The sequence below is a fragment of the Sphaerodactylus townsendi genome, linkage group LG05 (genome assembly GCF_021028975.2).
Source record: "Sphaerodactylus townsendi isolate TG3544 linkage group LG05, MPM_Stown_v2.3, whole genome shotgun sequence".
In the NCBI taxonomy this organism is placed as follows: Eukaryota; Metazoa; Chordata; class Lepidosauria; order Squamata; family Sphaerodactylidae; genus Sphaerodactylus; species Sphaerodactylus townsendi.
Genome location: NC_059429.1, coordinates 97,772,030 through 97,786,617, shown reverse-complemented (window position 1 = coordinate 97,786,617; position 14,588 = coordinate 97,772,030). Strand labels below are relative to the sequence as shown.

Below are 14,588 nucleotides of genomic sequence, written 5' to 3'. Positions count from 1 at the left end.
TGCCAGGCCCGGGCGGGAGGGCTCCGGGGGGTGGGAGGGACCTGCCAGAGGTGTTCAGGATTTCCAGAGTCAGAGGAATTAGCTTGATGCTGGCCACCTCCCCCCGCCCCGCAGCCCAGTGCATCTGAAGCCCCCGGTGGTGGCGCACTGAAGGAAGCCAACAGCTGCACGAGGGAATCGGCAACGCGGTCAGCCCCAGAGGATGGGCCGTGAAGGCTGACTTCGCTGTCAGGCTCGCCGGGGTGTGTGTGCGTGTGTGTGGAGGGGGGGGGGGGGGGGACCGGGTTCGCTCCTGCCACGAGGATAAAGTCTGACGCCCGCCGGAGCAACACAGACGGCCGCTTCCCCCCGGCCAGGCTCCCCGCTTTCTGCCAAACGCATCAGCAGCAGACCCAGCTGCTCAGCCAGCCGGAGCGCGTGCCTCGTGCGTGTGTGTGTGTGTGTGTGTGTGTGTGCGTGCGTGCGCGCGGGGCGTCACAACAGCCTGGCAGCCTTTCCGGGCGCGGCGGCAGCATAAAGAGCGGGCGTGTGCCGGAGGGGGCCGGGCCCACGTGACGGCCCCTCCCAGGCGGCATCCCCGGGGAGAGGCACTTTGTTCGGGGTGCCGCCTGCAGCCGCCGCCGCCCCCCCCCCGGGAGGAGCAGCGACACTCCGGCCGTTTCCCTGCAGGCGTGGCCGGCCGGAGAGAGAGAGAGGCGATGGGCCACCGGCCGTGACACTCCCCGGGCTGCCTGCACCGCCGGCCGGAGCAACTTGGGCGGAGAAGGCGACTCCCGCTGTCGGGGCCGGGCGGGCCATCAGAGCGGACGAGGGGCAGAGGAGATGGGGGACGGGCCGGCCGCCCAGCAGGGTAAGACCGCAGCCGGGGGGGGGGCGGGGAGGGGGGCGGTCAACGGGTTGGGGTCGCTCCAGTGGACTCCGAAGTGCCCAGCCCGGAAGGGGCCCTGCGGGAATCGCCCTGGGGGTCACGTAACCCGGGTGGGCCAGGGGATGCTCTGCAGCCCAGGTGTCTCCCCCTCGGCCCGCCTGTCCAGGCTCCCAGGAGGGGCGGCCGGGGGGGGGGCGGGGGTTGCCATCTGGTACATTCTGTTCATCTGTTCCTGCCAAGGTACAAGCCGAGTCAGTGGCTGGCTGCCTTCGGCATGAGCCAGCTGCCAGGAGGGCAGGGTGTCTGGTCGGAAAGACGGTGACTCAGTGGCGCTGGGGTCAGCGCTGGGGGGAGGAGGGGTTGGGAGGGGGGCCTGGTTTGCAGAGAACAAAGTGAAGTCTGGCGGGGGGCAGCCTTGGACCTCTCGTCTGCCACTTCTGGAGACAGTCTCCTAGGCTTGGCCCCACACTTTACAGTAGCTTCCTTCTCCTGCATTTGGGGCAGTTACTGGGACTAGGTCTTGACCGCTGTCACCCAAAAGCAAGGGGGCTATTTTGGACTTGAAGCTCTGTAGAAGTGAAGTGGAGGGAATGAGTGCGGAAGGAAAGGCAGGTTACTGATCCAGCAGGGGCCACAGGTCTGGCTTCAAGGATTCTGTCTCTCCCGCCCCACCCCCCATGTGAGACTGTGATTTATTGTGGTTTCCAAACCTAGGGGAGGAAACGGTTTTGTGTGCTTCCTCCTTAAAACACAAAGAGGAAACTTGAATATTACAAACAAGCCATAGCACAGGAAATGCAAGCTGCTCATGTTTCTTCCTTGAAAAGTACTTCGTTTTTTTAGGTGCACATCTTAAAAACTATAAAATGTAAAAGCAATCAGGGCACGCTCACAGGTGCATCTCTCTTAAAGGTACACGCATTAAGAGAGGGGAGATTGGCTGCACAGATCCCTACACTGTGGGCAAAAGGACTCTTGATGTTGCTTCTTTGGTGTGTGGAGTTTTGCCCAGTGAAGACATCATTTCCAGATGTGCATGTAGCTCATAAATGTACCACCAGGGTGGCGCACACAAGTCCCCTTTTATCATGTTCCACAATATGCACAACACAGTCTGTTGCTGCTCAGCTGTAACACCCAGAGTCTTTCCAAGGCAGTGATGAATTTCAGACTCTAGTGTGGCAGCAACCTACTTGGCTTGACACCACAGTCCAAAACCCACTCTCAGGGGAGGTTGTGGGTTTCCTTACTTTGCAGCCCCGCTTTCACATCAACCCCTCAGGCTTTGAGAATATTGGCTCCAGGCTGTCTTGGCCCGTTTGGTCTGTATTCTGCTGGAGGCTCCTGAGCATAATACCGGGGACAAGTCATTCCTGGCAAATAGTCTACCAGGAAATAGGCCAAGCAGGCTGGGAATTGTGGGCGCTCTAAGGGGGAAAAGAGTGTGCACGTAATCATTAAAGGACATTCCAATTCCTGAGGAAGCTGATAAATCATACAGCACAAGTCTGGCTAACTAGGAAGGCAGTTCACTTCTCTTTTGGAAATCCGACTCCCTGCTTTGGGGATTGTTGTGGTGCTGCAGAGTTTTTGTTTTGTTTTTCCCCCCCTCTGAGCTGGGTTGAGTTGCTTGAGGCTGAAGTGTGCATCGTTGTTACGTCCTGAACAATGCTTCCTGTGCCTCTGATGAAAATGTGTTGTTGTGTAGGCATCATAATCAAGAGGCAGCCCCTGCTATAGAAACCCTCATGTAGCAAAGCACAGACAAAGGGATGAGAAGTAAAGCAGAAGAAAGGAACAGGAGCGTTGTGTGCCAAGTGCCTGCCGTCAGGACTGCTGCCTCTGAAGGCGAGTTGGCACAGACTTCTCCTGGCTGCTTCCACCTGTACGCCAAAGAGAAGGCGCTGAATTGGAGCAGCCTTTTAAGATTCACGCACATTATCAGGAGTATCATTTACATTTGATGATCATCTTCCTTTTAACTCTTGTTTCTCCAAGGACACTTAATTGGCAGTCCGTTTGCAGCTGTGATTCACCCCCTTTTTTGTTGTGGAAATTGTAATTCGTCCTGAGCTCCGAGCAAACAGAGAAGTGAATGAAAAAATCCACACATTTGTCTCAGGCAGGGGACTGACCAGGCTTATCAACTAACGTGTGGGGTGAAGCTTGGAAAAGCACAGCAGCAGATGCCGCACAAGACCTTTGTCTGTGGAGAGGCGGGTTGGAGGTGGCAGCAGCTTGGCAGTGCTCCCTGAAGGGAGTGTCCCATTCCTGTTGTTTTGCGTATCTAGCTAGCATCATTGCTACTGTGCGTGGCTTCCACGAAAGATTGGGACATAGCTGCCTGCCACAGTTTTCCCTGGGTTAGTTGTGTTGGGTTGGCACATCATTAGGAACATTCACTCAAAGAAAGGTCCTAGGGCCATGATTTCTGGGACTGCATATTGAATTTGCTGACCCTCTCCAGGTTGCAGTGGAGTGGTGAGACCGGCTAAGTATATGGACTCCTCAGATCCTTCCCTTCCCTCCTCTAACTTGGGATTTCTGCCTGGCAGTCCTAGTAGGATGCCTTGGCAGCACTGATATCATAAGGTGGCACTTGTACAGGCGGGGATGTTCGGAATACCTGTCTCCACTTCCAGACGAAGTGTAGAAGATCGTGCTAGCAAGCAGTAAAAGCCTTCACGCTGACTGGCATCTGACATGGATGAAGAAGCAGATCACAGTGGTGGCTGGCTGTGTGCTGAAGCACCTCCACTGGGTTAACCCATTTGCAACGTCACCCTCCTTCTCACTGGCGTAATGCCCATTGGGCAAGGTGGGCAGCTGCCCAGGGCATCACCTTGTGGGGGGCATCAAAATGCTGGGTTCGTTTTGGGGTATTTTAGTGGTTTTCCATTGTTGGCCTGCAGGGGGCGCAGTTTTTAGGCTAGCGGCACCAAACTTTCAGCGTATCATCAGGAGACTGTCCTTATGCTACCCCCCAGGTTTGGTGAGGTTTGGTTCAGGGAGTCAAAAGTTATGGACTCCCAAAGGGGGTGCCCCTATCCCCCATTGTTTCCAATGGGAGCTAATAGGAGATGGGGGCTACAGTTGTGAGGGTCCATAACTTTGGACCCCCTAAACCAAACTGCACCAAACTTTGGGGGTACCATAAGGACAGTTTCCAGATGATACCCTGAAATTCTGGTGCCGATACATCCAAAAATGCGCCCCCTGCAGGAACATCCCAGAAATTTGCCCAAGAATCTTTGTTCTGCATTGAGTTTTCTGTATTGCTGTCCATGGGGTTTGCAGGATGGGGGGGGGGGGACATTTCTGAAGGCACAGTCTCAAAACTTTCAGGGTCTCATCAGGAGACTGTCCTGATGATACTCCCCAGGTTTGGTGCAGTTTGGCTCAGGGGGCCAAAGTTATGGACCCTCAAAACTGTAGCCCCCATCTCCTATTAGCTCCCATTGGAAACAATGGGGGATGGGGCACCCCCTTTGGGAGTCCATAACTTTGGACTCCTTGAACCAAACCTCACCAAACTTGGGGAGTAGCATAAGGACAGGCTCCTGATGATACGCTGAAATATTGGTGCTGATATGTCTAAAAATGCACCCCCTGCAGGCACCAATGTCCTGGTGCAAAAAAAATTGGTTGTGGTAGAGTGGCCGCCCATGGGGGGGGGGGGGCATCCAACTCAGGTTTTGCCCAGGGCTACAGTTTGCCCAGGGCTGCCTCATTATGCCCCTGCTCCTTCTGCCTTCCCACAGCCCCGTCACGTCTGAAAGCTGTGAGGCAGCAGAATGAACTGACCCTGTGAGGAGAATGTGGATCTCCTCCGCTCAGTCCTCCAGCGAGCACGGCATGCAGTGGTCATGTGACTGTGCAAGACGGCCGCAAGGAAAAGTCCCCCAAAAGGTTTATGAAAGAATCTTTCCCTCTGCATTTCAAGCCTCAGCTTTTCCCCAGGCAAATAATTTTGAGCTTTAACATGAACTTGTACAAAGAACAAACCTGTCTTTGCATAACAAGAAAAGCTGAGGCTCAAAATGCGTAGCACTATTTTCGTAAATATTTATTTAGATACGATAGTGGCTTACAGCATCAGTCAGGAGGGAATGGAGCATAGTAGGGCCCTGTCTTCTCAGATCTCAGTAGCTAAGCAGGGCCTGTACTTGGAAAAGAGAACCCCAAGGAAGGCTCTGTGGAACAAGGCAATGGCAAACCGCCTCTGCTTCTCACTTGCCTTGAAAGCCCCTGTTGAGATCTCCATGTTGGCTTTGACTTCATGGCACACAACATCAATCTCCCCTTCCCCATTTTATCTCCACAACCACAACCCTGTGAGGTAGGCTCAGGTGAGAGTCTGTGTCTGGCCCCTGGTCACCCAACAAGCTTCTGTGGCAGATTTAAAACAACAAGAAGCAGTTCTGTAAATACCACATGTATTCATTATGATCATTTGATATACGGGATTCATAGTTGGAGGGTTAAATGTAAGATCAACAGCCTTCAGCAGATTTCTGTTCTAACCACTAACCCCTATGACAGTGATGGCAAACCTTTTTGAGACCGAGTGCCCAAATTGCAACCCAAACCCCACTTATTTATCGCAAAGTGCCAACCCCACAGTTTAACCTGAATGCTGAGGTTTCAGTTTAGAAAAAAACGGTTAGCTCCTTCTTCCTTTGCCACACCCGTTCGAGCAGGGTCCAGCCTGCTCTAGCATCCAGCAAGTCCCGCACGCACCACTCTGTGCCTCTCTAGCATCTCTGTCTCCTCTACGCCCCACCCCCTCAGGCAGCAGCCACCCAGAGCACATGCACCAGGCCCGCCAGCCGAGTCCTTCCTGCTCACCGCGGTGCGTGCACATCGTGCTCAATGACCCAGGCCAGCCTTGATGTGTGTGTGTGTGTGTGTGGGGGGAGTGATTTTCCACTCCCCACATGACGAACTCTGTATGCGCATGCCCACAGAGAGGGCTCCGAGTGCCGCCTCTGGCACCCATGCCATAGGTTCGCCATCACTGCCCTATGATGAAGCTGAACCAGTGGTCCTTGCAGGATTTTTCTGGGAAAAGCCTAGCTTTGAGAGGTGGAATGAAGACATGGGCGACTGAGACATTCCAAGAAGGTGCTCCTGGTCAAGCGGTGGGGGGGGGGAAGGTGGGAGGGAGAGAAATATTGCAAGCCAGGCATGTCTTGCTGAATCAGCTCAGGGCGAAGAACTGCATTTGTGCCGCAAAAGCTTTTCTCCCCACTGTTGCATCCCCTATTGATTATCCAGCCTGAAGACTCTAAAGGTAAGCAGGCTTATTTGGCCTACCTAAGCAACATGGAAATAGGCTTTGTGTTTTCAGTGGGCAAGAACTAGGGATGGATTCCCAGAAGAGAAACTGATAAAGGCTAAATGAAGAGGCCAAGGATGCTTTTTCGTTTTGGACAGACTCCACGCAGGAGCAATTCTGTTGCTGATTTGTTTGTGCGTGCATTGGGCACTGATTCCCAAATTGTGGGCTGGGAGCCATCCGGGGATTGTTTAGTTCACTTTGATGGGGCCACAAGTTGTCACTGAGTTCTGTTCTCACACAGACTGCAGTTTGGCTTCTTCTGGACCTTCGCAAATGAAGTGGCTACATGCAGTCAACATGTGCATGAGAGACAAATGATTGATTTGCTGGTTCTGCTCTTATGCAAGTGCCTGTTCAGGATGTGGTGTCACTGGTGTGTTACTATGATGATGTATTGTGCATAAAGATGCCACATTCTCTTGCGCTATTCATGCCTTGTACACAAATTACACATATTAGCAAGCATTATGTAGTGGTTAAGAGCAGCTGATTCTAATCGGGAGTAGCAGGTTTGATTCCTCACTCCTCCACATGAAGACTGCTGGGTGACCCTGGGCCAGTCATAGTTCTCTCAGAACTCTCTCAGCCCCACCTATCTCACAAAGTAACTGTTATGGGGAAGGGAAGGGAAAGGAGTTTGTAAACTGCTTTGAGAGTCTTTGAAGGTAGAGAAAAGAAAGGCATAAAAACCAACTCTTCTTCTAGCAATTAGTTTATCTTTATGTGTGTTTCACTCATTGCAATGCACGTATACACGCTTGTTTTCTGAACAAGGAGCAAGAGAAGAAAGGCTATGCCTAAACCTCCCTCCCTTTCTGGAAGCACCAGAGAGTCCACCAATGCCTCCGCCCCCTTCTAAATTCATTGAAGTCCATGGGTTTAGATGTGGATAATTCTGCTTAGGAGGCCTGTCAGTTGCCTGTAAAACTGGTACTCTGTCAATTAAGTATGGGTTTTGTTGGGCAAGAGGTGCTTCCCTGGTCAGAGAATGGAAAATGAAATGTAAACCAGAAATGTATTTTATCTCTAAAATTGGAACTCTGCTGAAGTTTGGCAGTAAATACCCCCTGAGCAGTGGATGTAACTCCCTGAAAATCTTGCCCCAGTTGAATGCAAAACAAAGCAGTCATAGGATAATTGTGTATATTTCCCTGTGCATGCCATGGGGAATGAAAACAAACACAAAATGCTTTAAACTGAAAAGAAAACAAAAGAATCACATAGTGCTAGGACAATGTAGGCTACTGGCCTAGAAGGGAAGGGAAAAGATGACTTGCTCAGAAGGCAGTTCCAACCACTGGGGCCTCAGTGCATATAATATCGCCTTGATAAATAGCAATGAGATGTACCCTTGGAGGGTCACAGGTGTCTTTGCTGAAGATGGGAGCAGAGGATTCAGAAGCAAAAGGGCCTCTTGAAAGTAGGAGACAGGAGGACCCTGGGCCTTGTGCGACACTCCTGTAGAGTCTATATGGAGTCAACCATTTGCATTTGTTCCTCTTAGAACATGCCTTGCAGCGGAACCAGGTGCTGGGGTGAAATCTTTGTTTATTTTACTTCTGCACAGCTGGTGTCCACTCCCTGTGTGTCCGGCATCCCTTCCATCCCCAATCCAGGAAATCCCAGGCCTGGCCTGCGTTGAAAACAGCACCAGGATGACCAGAGTGCCCACTGAACTACTGCCAGGACCTTGCTTTCTATCCAAACAGAAGGCCTCTGCTGTAGAAGAAGACAAGCATATAAATAGACGTGCTGAGATCAAGGATTTTTCCTATTGAAAAACCGCCACCCCTTGCTGTGGCCAGAGGCAGGAAAAAGGTGTTTCCTCCCTCTAGTGAGGTTTGTAGTGAGAGTGGAGTGGGACCTCGGGGTGCCAGATGGGACCAGGAAAGAGAAGAAGGGAGATGGGGTTTCAGCAGTGAACTTGCAGGCCCCTGCTTTGGGCTTCAACAGTTGGTCCGGTGGTCCTGTGGGATAAGGGAGCCAGAGAAACGAAGAGCTGAGAGCAGGCCTTTTCTGTCGGCCCTTTCCCACCCCAGCTGGCCCCAGCATCTGCCTTTATGTTGTTGCTGAGCCAAGGGGCTTCAGAGAAAAGGCTTGGAAACTAACTCCAGGGGAGCAGCTTGGTGAGATATGCAGACAGATGCTCTCTGTGTGCCTTGTCATCTGCTTGAAGCTCCTGGTGCTTGAACTTGTGGATCTGCGGTGGGGGGGGGGGGAGGGGCTGGGGAGGTTTTCTTCCTGCCGTTCTGAGAATAGTCACAAGGACTTGCCCAAACTGGGTTTCCTGCCTTGTGTTTCGTAGAAGATGAATGCTCCCATCAGTGTTTCAAAGGATTGTTAGCAGTGCCCTCATATTTTGCTCGGAATGGATGGACTGCTTTTTGTTCTTGCCGCCACAAGGTGGCTCTGAGCTCCTATTCTGACCACTGCTGAAAGGAAGCCCACCAAGTCAAGGTTGGCAAGAAGCACAGGAAGATTTGGCTTTGCCTGGGCGTGGGAGGCGGGGGCTCCCTTGTAGGACAGGCAGAACTACCCTGTCTTAGATGGCTTGCTACTTTAGCAGGCACACATTTTAGAGAGGAGTTTCTACCTTTAGCAGTTTAATAGATTATTTTTGTTGCTGCACAGTTTCAAGGCCTAATGCTATAAATGGCCTTTCTCCCAAGGCCATCCTCAAAACAAGTAATTGGTCCTATAGCACTTCAGAGTCCTCTGGCACTTTGAAGGTTGGCCAGACTTATTCCTGCGTAAGCATTGGTGAGTCAGAGCTCCCTGCATCAGAAACCTGAAGGGAGCTTTGACTCATGATGCTGGCATAAATTTCGCTGGTCCTTAAAGTGCTACTGGGCTCCTGCTTTATCCTCTGCCACAGACTCACGTGACCAGCCGTCTGCAATCACCTGTCTGGAATTCATATGCTTTGTTGATTGAATTTCTGTTCTGATGCTTAGCAGGTGGGGGACAGAGAGAAAACCGGTGCATCAGGGAGAGCAGCAAGGGGATGACACAGCAGAATCAATACAGGAGCTTTCATGCAAATAAATATACAAATGCTGTCCTGGACAAATTCCTTGTTGTCTTTGGGATTGCTTACTGACCAATATTGGCTGAGGCCAATGGGGCAATTGCAAGCAAGAACGTTGGATCTAAGGCTCTTGCTGCTTCTTGCTCTGTAGATATTTTCCTCTGTTTCTAATCTGGAGAACCGTGTTTGATTCCCCACTCCTCCACCTGAGTGGCAGAGGCTTATCTGGTGAAACAGATGTGTTCCCGCACTCCTACATTCCTGCTGAGTGACCTTGGGCTAGTCACAGTTCTTTGGAACTCTGTCAGACCCACCTACCTCACAAGGTGTCTGTTGTGGGGGGAGGAAGGGAAGGGCATTTGTAAGCCATTTTGAGTCTCCTTACAGGAGAGAAAGGTGAGGCATAGATCCAAACTCTTCTTCTTTCTAATTCAATGCAGCTATTAGAACTTCCCCCAATAAACTGATCAAGCAACTAAGCAATGAGTTGAAGGGGTCTGAAGGATAGTGGTTTCACACATGCTTTCCATGGTGTAACCCCCACATTCCATCCCTGCATTTCCATTTGGAAGATTTCTGCTTGCAGGGGTAAGAAAGGGCCTTTTTCTCCGGACAGATAATACCAAGCTAGACGGATGAGTGGTCTGACTTGATATAGGTGGCTTCATAGGTTCATAAGTCCATTTCAAGAATGCCTTGACCAGCCAGACTGTTAAGCAGTCTCTGGTGGCGCTCTTCTCTTGGGGATTGTTTTCTTTCAGCAAAAGGGATTGGGCAGGCAACAAAATCCTCCCCTAGCACAACCAAGTCTACTATTGTACTTTTATTTTACAAAGTTAACATGCAGTGGCAGCCATACAGCCAGTCATGGTTAACCATCATATATAAATGCAGAGAGATAGGCCTGCATTATGTTTGGCACATGTGATGCTTATCCTCTTTCCTGTGCAAATATGACAAATATTATGTGAAGCTATCTTTGAATATATATGACTCTGCCTGTTCTGGTGGGTTTGAAACTGTGGCATCCTTTTTATTTTAGCACTCCACCCAAAGGATGCTTTGACAGAAGTTCTGAGGCTGAGGGGGAGGGGGAAACCCTTTAGTGCTATTGTCTTGCTAGGTGAACTGGATAAAGAGCCTCGTATAAGGGAGAGAGAGAGAAAGCTCGGAGAACATCTTCTCATGCAGTTCTAATGCCCTGTTTGGAGTGAGAAAAGAATCTGGATCAATCTGCTAAGAAATCATGTCCAATCTAAATGCAGACCTCACTCTTTCATCCAGTACGGATCTGCCCAAGGTTATGGGGAATGCAGAATAAATGCAGTGTGTGACTCAGGGTTGTCTTTTCAATTGAGTGTCAGTTGTCTGATGTGAGCAAGCAATGACACAGTAGCAGGAAACAAAGCCTGTATCAGCTCTCCGAAGGGGCATTATCTCACATAACAGTTTCTACTAAATGGTGCCTTCCTTTATTTATTTATTTTCCTCAAAAAGAAAGAGAATCTCTAGGACTGGCAAACCCTTTGTCTCTGTTCTTATGCAGTTCCCCAGAGTGGCCAGCAGAAGGAGCAGGTATCTCACTTTAAGCTTAGTCTGTCTAATTCCACTGTTCGCTGTTACTCTCGGTCCCCCCTCCCCCCTCCTTCACCATTAATGAATTAAATGCAATCAGATGATGGGTTTGGGAGGTGACTCTTGAAGTGCTGCAGGCTCTCCTGGGACTGAGGGACTGCGATGGATCAATGGCTGATAGAGTGGAACTTGCAAAATTGTGTATATTATTTCAAAAGCAGGGCTGAAATGCTCAGTCAGCCAGGCAGGCAGGAGAGGGAGCAGCTGGGTAGCTAAGCAACAAGGTCCTGTATTAATTATTCTCAACCTCTCTCTCTCTCTCTTTGGCAAGCTAGATTTTGGTAGTTTGTCCCAGCAAATGTTGTGTCAGGCCATGTATGACAAGTGGATGCCTGAGAACAAGTTCCATTGAATTCACTGAAATTTGTTTCCAATCAAACAGGCATAGACTGGTCGTTCCAGATAGGTAGTTTAGTCTGTAGCAGCAAAATAAGAGGCTAGCATCTCTTAAAGACTAACCATGTTGATTCCAGGGTAAGGTTTTATGTCCTGACTGAGAGCTCGCGTCATCAGATGCCTCCAAGGAAGTGAGCTCTGACTCAGGGAAGATGATAATTCATTAGTCTTCAAGGAGCCACCGGACTCCTCTTCTATTATTAAGGTTGGCAGCTGTTCAACCAGTCCCTCTAGCTGTCCCTTTAATGCCAGTTTGCTCTTCAGCAGATACCAGGGGATGCTACCTACCTTCATGCCATGAAAAACTTGCTCATTTCCACATATTAGACCTCTTTTAAAAGGACAGGACAGTTTTCTCCTGGCCAGTGGCGACCCTATTTACTGTGCATGGATTTGGCTGTATTAAAGTCCCACTGGAATCAGTTATGTTCAAGTCCTTAAGGGTGTGGTTTGCGTTTGCAAACCTTTGAATTGTCAGGCACAATTAATTTATTTCAGTGAGTATAGATTTCCCTAACATGGCATAGAATCATGCTGTAGGGCTGCAACACTAGTTGCATTTACTTAGAAGTAAATTCCACTGAATTCAGGGATCAAGGTGACTTCCATTGATTTCAAAGGATTGTGAGCAGCTAGCATGTTCCCCTGGATCCTGTCTTTTCTAAGAGTTTTTCAGCAAACACCTGGTGAACTTTGTGTTAGCTCCTCCAGGGGATGGATATAAGAAATGCTAACAATCACTCTTGAAGCTCAGATGTGGAAGGGTTCATGTAAGAGGGTACTGAACATCTATGAATGAGACGGCTTGTGCTTTTAAGCAAATAAACCATTTTGCAGTGCACATGTTGCAAAATCAGCTCATACCCCAGTGACTAGCATTTGCATATTTTGCCTTGCAAACTGCATTCAAGCAAATGTAGTATGACAACAGCATTTTTAAAAGGGATTGTAGGCAGACAGGCAAGAAACTGACACAATTCTCCCTTAACCCAGAAGGAGACTTGCATACCGAGTGGGAACCATGCTGGGTCATCTGGATGCCTGTAGATACTGCTTGAAATCAAGCTCCTGGCGAAGGAGATGGGCCTTTCTTCCCCTTGCTTAAAGAGGGGAGCAGACTGGAGGAGCAGAGGGCCAAAGTCCTGCCTATGTTAACTCCTAAGCAAATGAATATATAGGAAGATATTGCAGAAAAGGTTGTTGCCTACTGGTATGTGATTGGTCAAATGTCTCAGATCCAAACCAAACATTCTGTCTGCACTGTGGTTGCAATTGAAAACTGTTTCCCCTCAGGCTGGGGTCCAGGCAGCTGTGAGAATGCACTTTTTACCAAGGGGTGACTCAAAGTTTACACAGCAGAGCAGCTGCCAACAAAAATGCTTCTCTCCAGTTCCAGGACTGTCCATATCTGTTTCAGATGAAAATTCATCCACGCGCTGGAGAAGTCTTGGCACTAGCCCTGCATTGCACCTGCCTCAGGTTCAGACTGCTATTCTTTTTCCATTCCCAGATGAAGCAGCAGCCCTGGTTTTTCCAAAGCAGCGCATGCATGGAGAGAGATTTTTTCTTTGTTATTATTTGCGTCATACACACAAATAAATTAATTTGATATCCATGACACCTACATAGCTGTGTTGTACACGGCAATCGTAAAAGCAATGGAACTGCTGTTTGGGGAAAGAATTGAATTGTCCCAAACACAGAAAAATTGTACTTTGGCAATGTGATCTCTCTAAAGGTACCTTGCAGATGAGACATTGTGAGGAACTGATCTAATAGAGGAATCCAGGAAAGACAGCCTCCTCTGGATATCCTCATACATAATTGCCTAAGGGATGGAATGTCCAATGACAAACCACCAGCCAATGGGTGCGCAGGGCTCACAACATTTCACTCCATCCCTGCCCACCTTCCCCCACCAGGAGCCCCCCCCACCCCAAACAATATGGACTGTTCTCTTGGAGGGAGGAGGAGGGGGTTCCCCTCCCCCTTCTAGAGCCCATTTAATTTTAATTGAAAATGGGCTTTACTTCTAGTTCTCCTATAAATTTCCTGCCTAGAGAACCGTCCTTGTGAAGTGACAACATGTGGAATGGAGTCCAACCAGGGCATTTGAGTAGTATTTGGTCCCCTGAGAAAGCTACCTTGGGATGAATAAAGCCCCTTCCTGCCCCTGCAGGTGTTATGCCACACATGATTGCTTCAAGAGGGCTTATTTCTAGGCAAGTGGCCCAGACCTGCAGCTTTTCAGCCCAATGCTAAGTGTGTTTCTATGAAAGTAACTTCCCCTCGGTCTCCAAAGGCACTGAACACTATGACTGGAGTCTAGACCTCAGCTGCCCAAAATTGCCTTGGGATTATTAGCCACCAGCTAATGAGACTGGAAAAACAAAAGGCCAGATAAACAGTTGCTGGCTATTGATGATCAGATAATGGCCTCCGCCTTCCTGACACTTTTTTCTTCCTGTGCAGGTGGAAATAGAGGCATGGAAAGGATGGAGTGCTTTGCCTGTTTGGGGTGTGTGTGTGTTTTGCTTTATTCTTCCTGTGTCATTTGTAAGATATCACTCAGCAGGGGTGTGCATTTGGGTATTAACTACTTGGAAAAGATCCTGTTTTTTATTTTCATTAATATTTTTAAACAAGCCCAAATAAAAATAGGTGATCTTTAGATCACACTGTTATTTTGACGCCTCGCTGTCCGTTGTAGAGTTTGCTGAAATTAGGGTGCAGAGAAGAGAGGGTGTAGGATGTAGCTGAAAGGCACGCTTTCCTCCTCTCTCTCCCACTGAATACGTTGGCCAGGACTGCTGTCACCGTACCAGCCACTGCAGCAAGTGAGCCCTGGCCAACAGGCCAAGAATCATTCTCCCCTCCTTACCATGTCCCTGGGGTAGTAGTCCCTGCAGGAGCTGGACCAGGCAAGGGGCTGGCATGTGCCAGTGGACAGACAGTCTTCCTCTTCTTTTGCACAGCACTGTGGAAGCTGTTAGTGATGTGTCTGTGGTGCTGTGCCTTTGGGAGTACCTTGGGAAATTGAGTTCCAAGATGGCTGACATCATGCACCCTAGAAATAGGTCTCCCAGGGTACACCAATGTACTGCCCGTCAAATTTATAGGAAAATCTAAGGTGGTGGAGCAGATTCTTGACCTGTGTTGGCCCCCTGCTTGTCTACCCCCAGCACTGACCTGCCCCACATAATATTGGGAATGGGAAGAACTAATAAATAACAACAACAAAAACCCCAAACAGTAAAAAGCAAACAAATGGGGATAATAATGAAAATGGATATATTTTTTAAACTATAAATTGTGTACAA

The 14,588-nt window shown here is 49.4% G+C and overlaps 1 protein-coding gene across 5 annotated transcripts in view; it reads left to right on the top strand.

Moving 5' to 3' along the window:
- Positions 1-481: 481 nt before the first annotated feature.
- Positions 482-14,588, top strand: part of NAV1 (neuron navigator 1) — a 328,528-nt gene continuing 314,421 nt past the window's right edge. For 2 of the 5 annotated variants that reach the window (XM_048496163.1, XM_048496160.1), the window contains exon 1: positions 482-850. The gene's annotated coding sequence lies outside the window, so the exon portion shown is untranslated. The remainder of the gene's footprint in view (positions 851-14,588) is intronic. The other 3 variants (XM_048496164.1, XM_048496161.1, XM_048496165.1) reach the window with 2 other exon arrangements.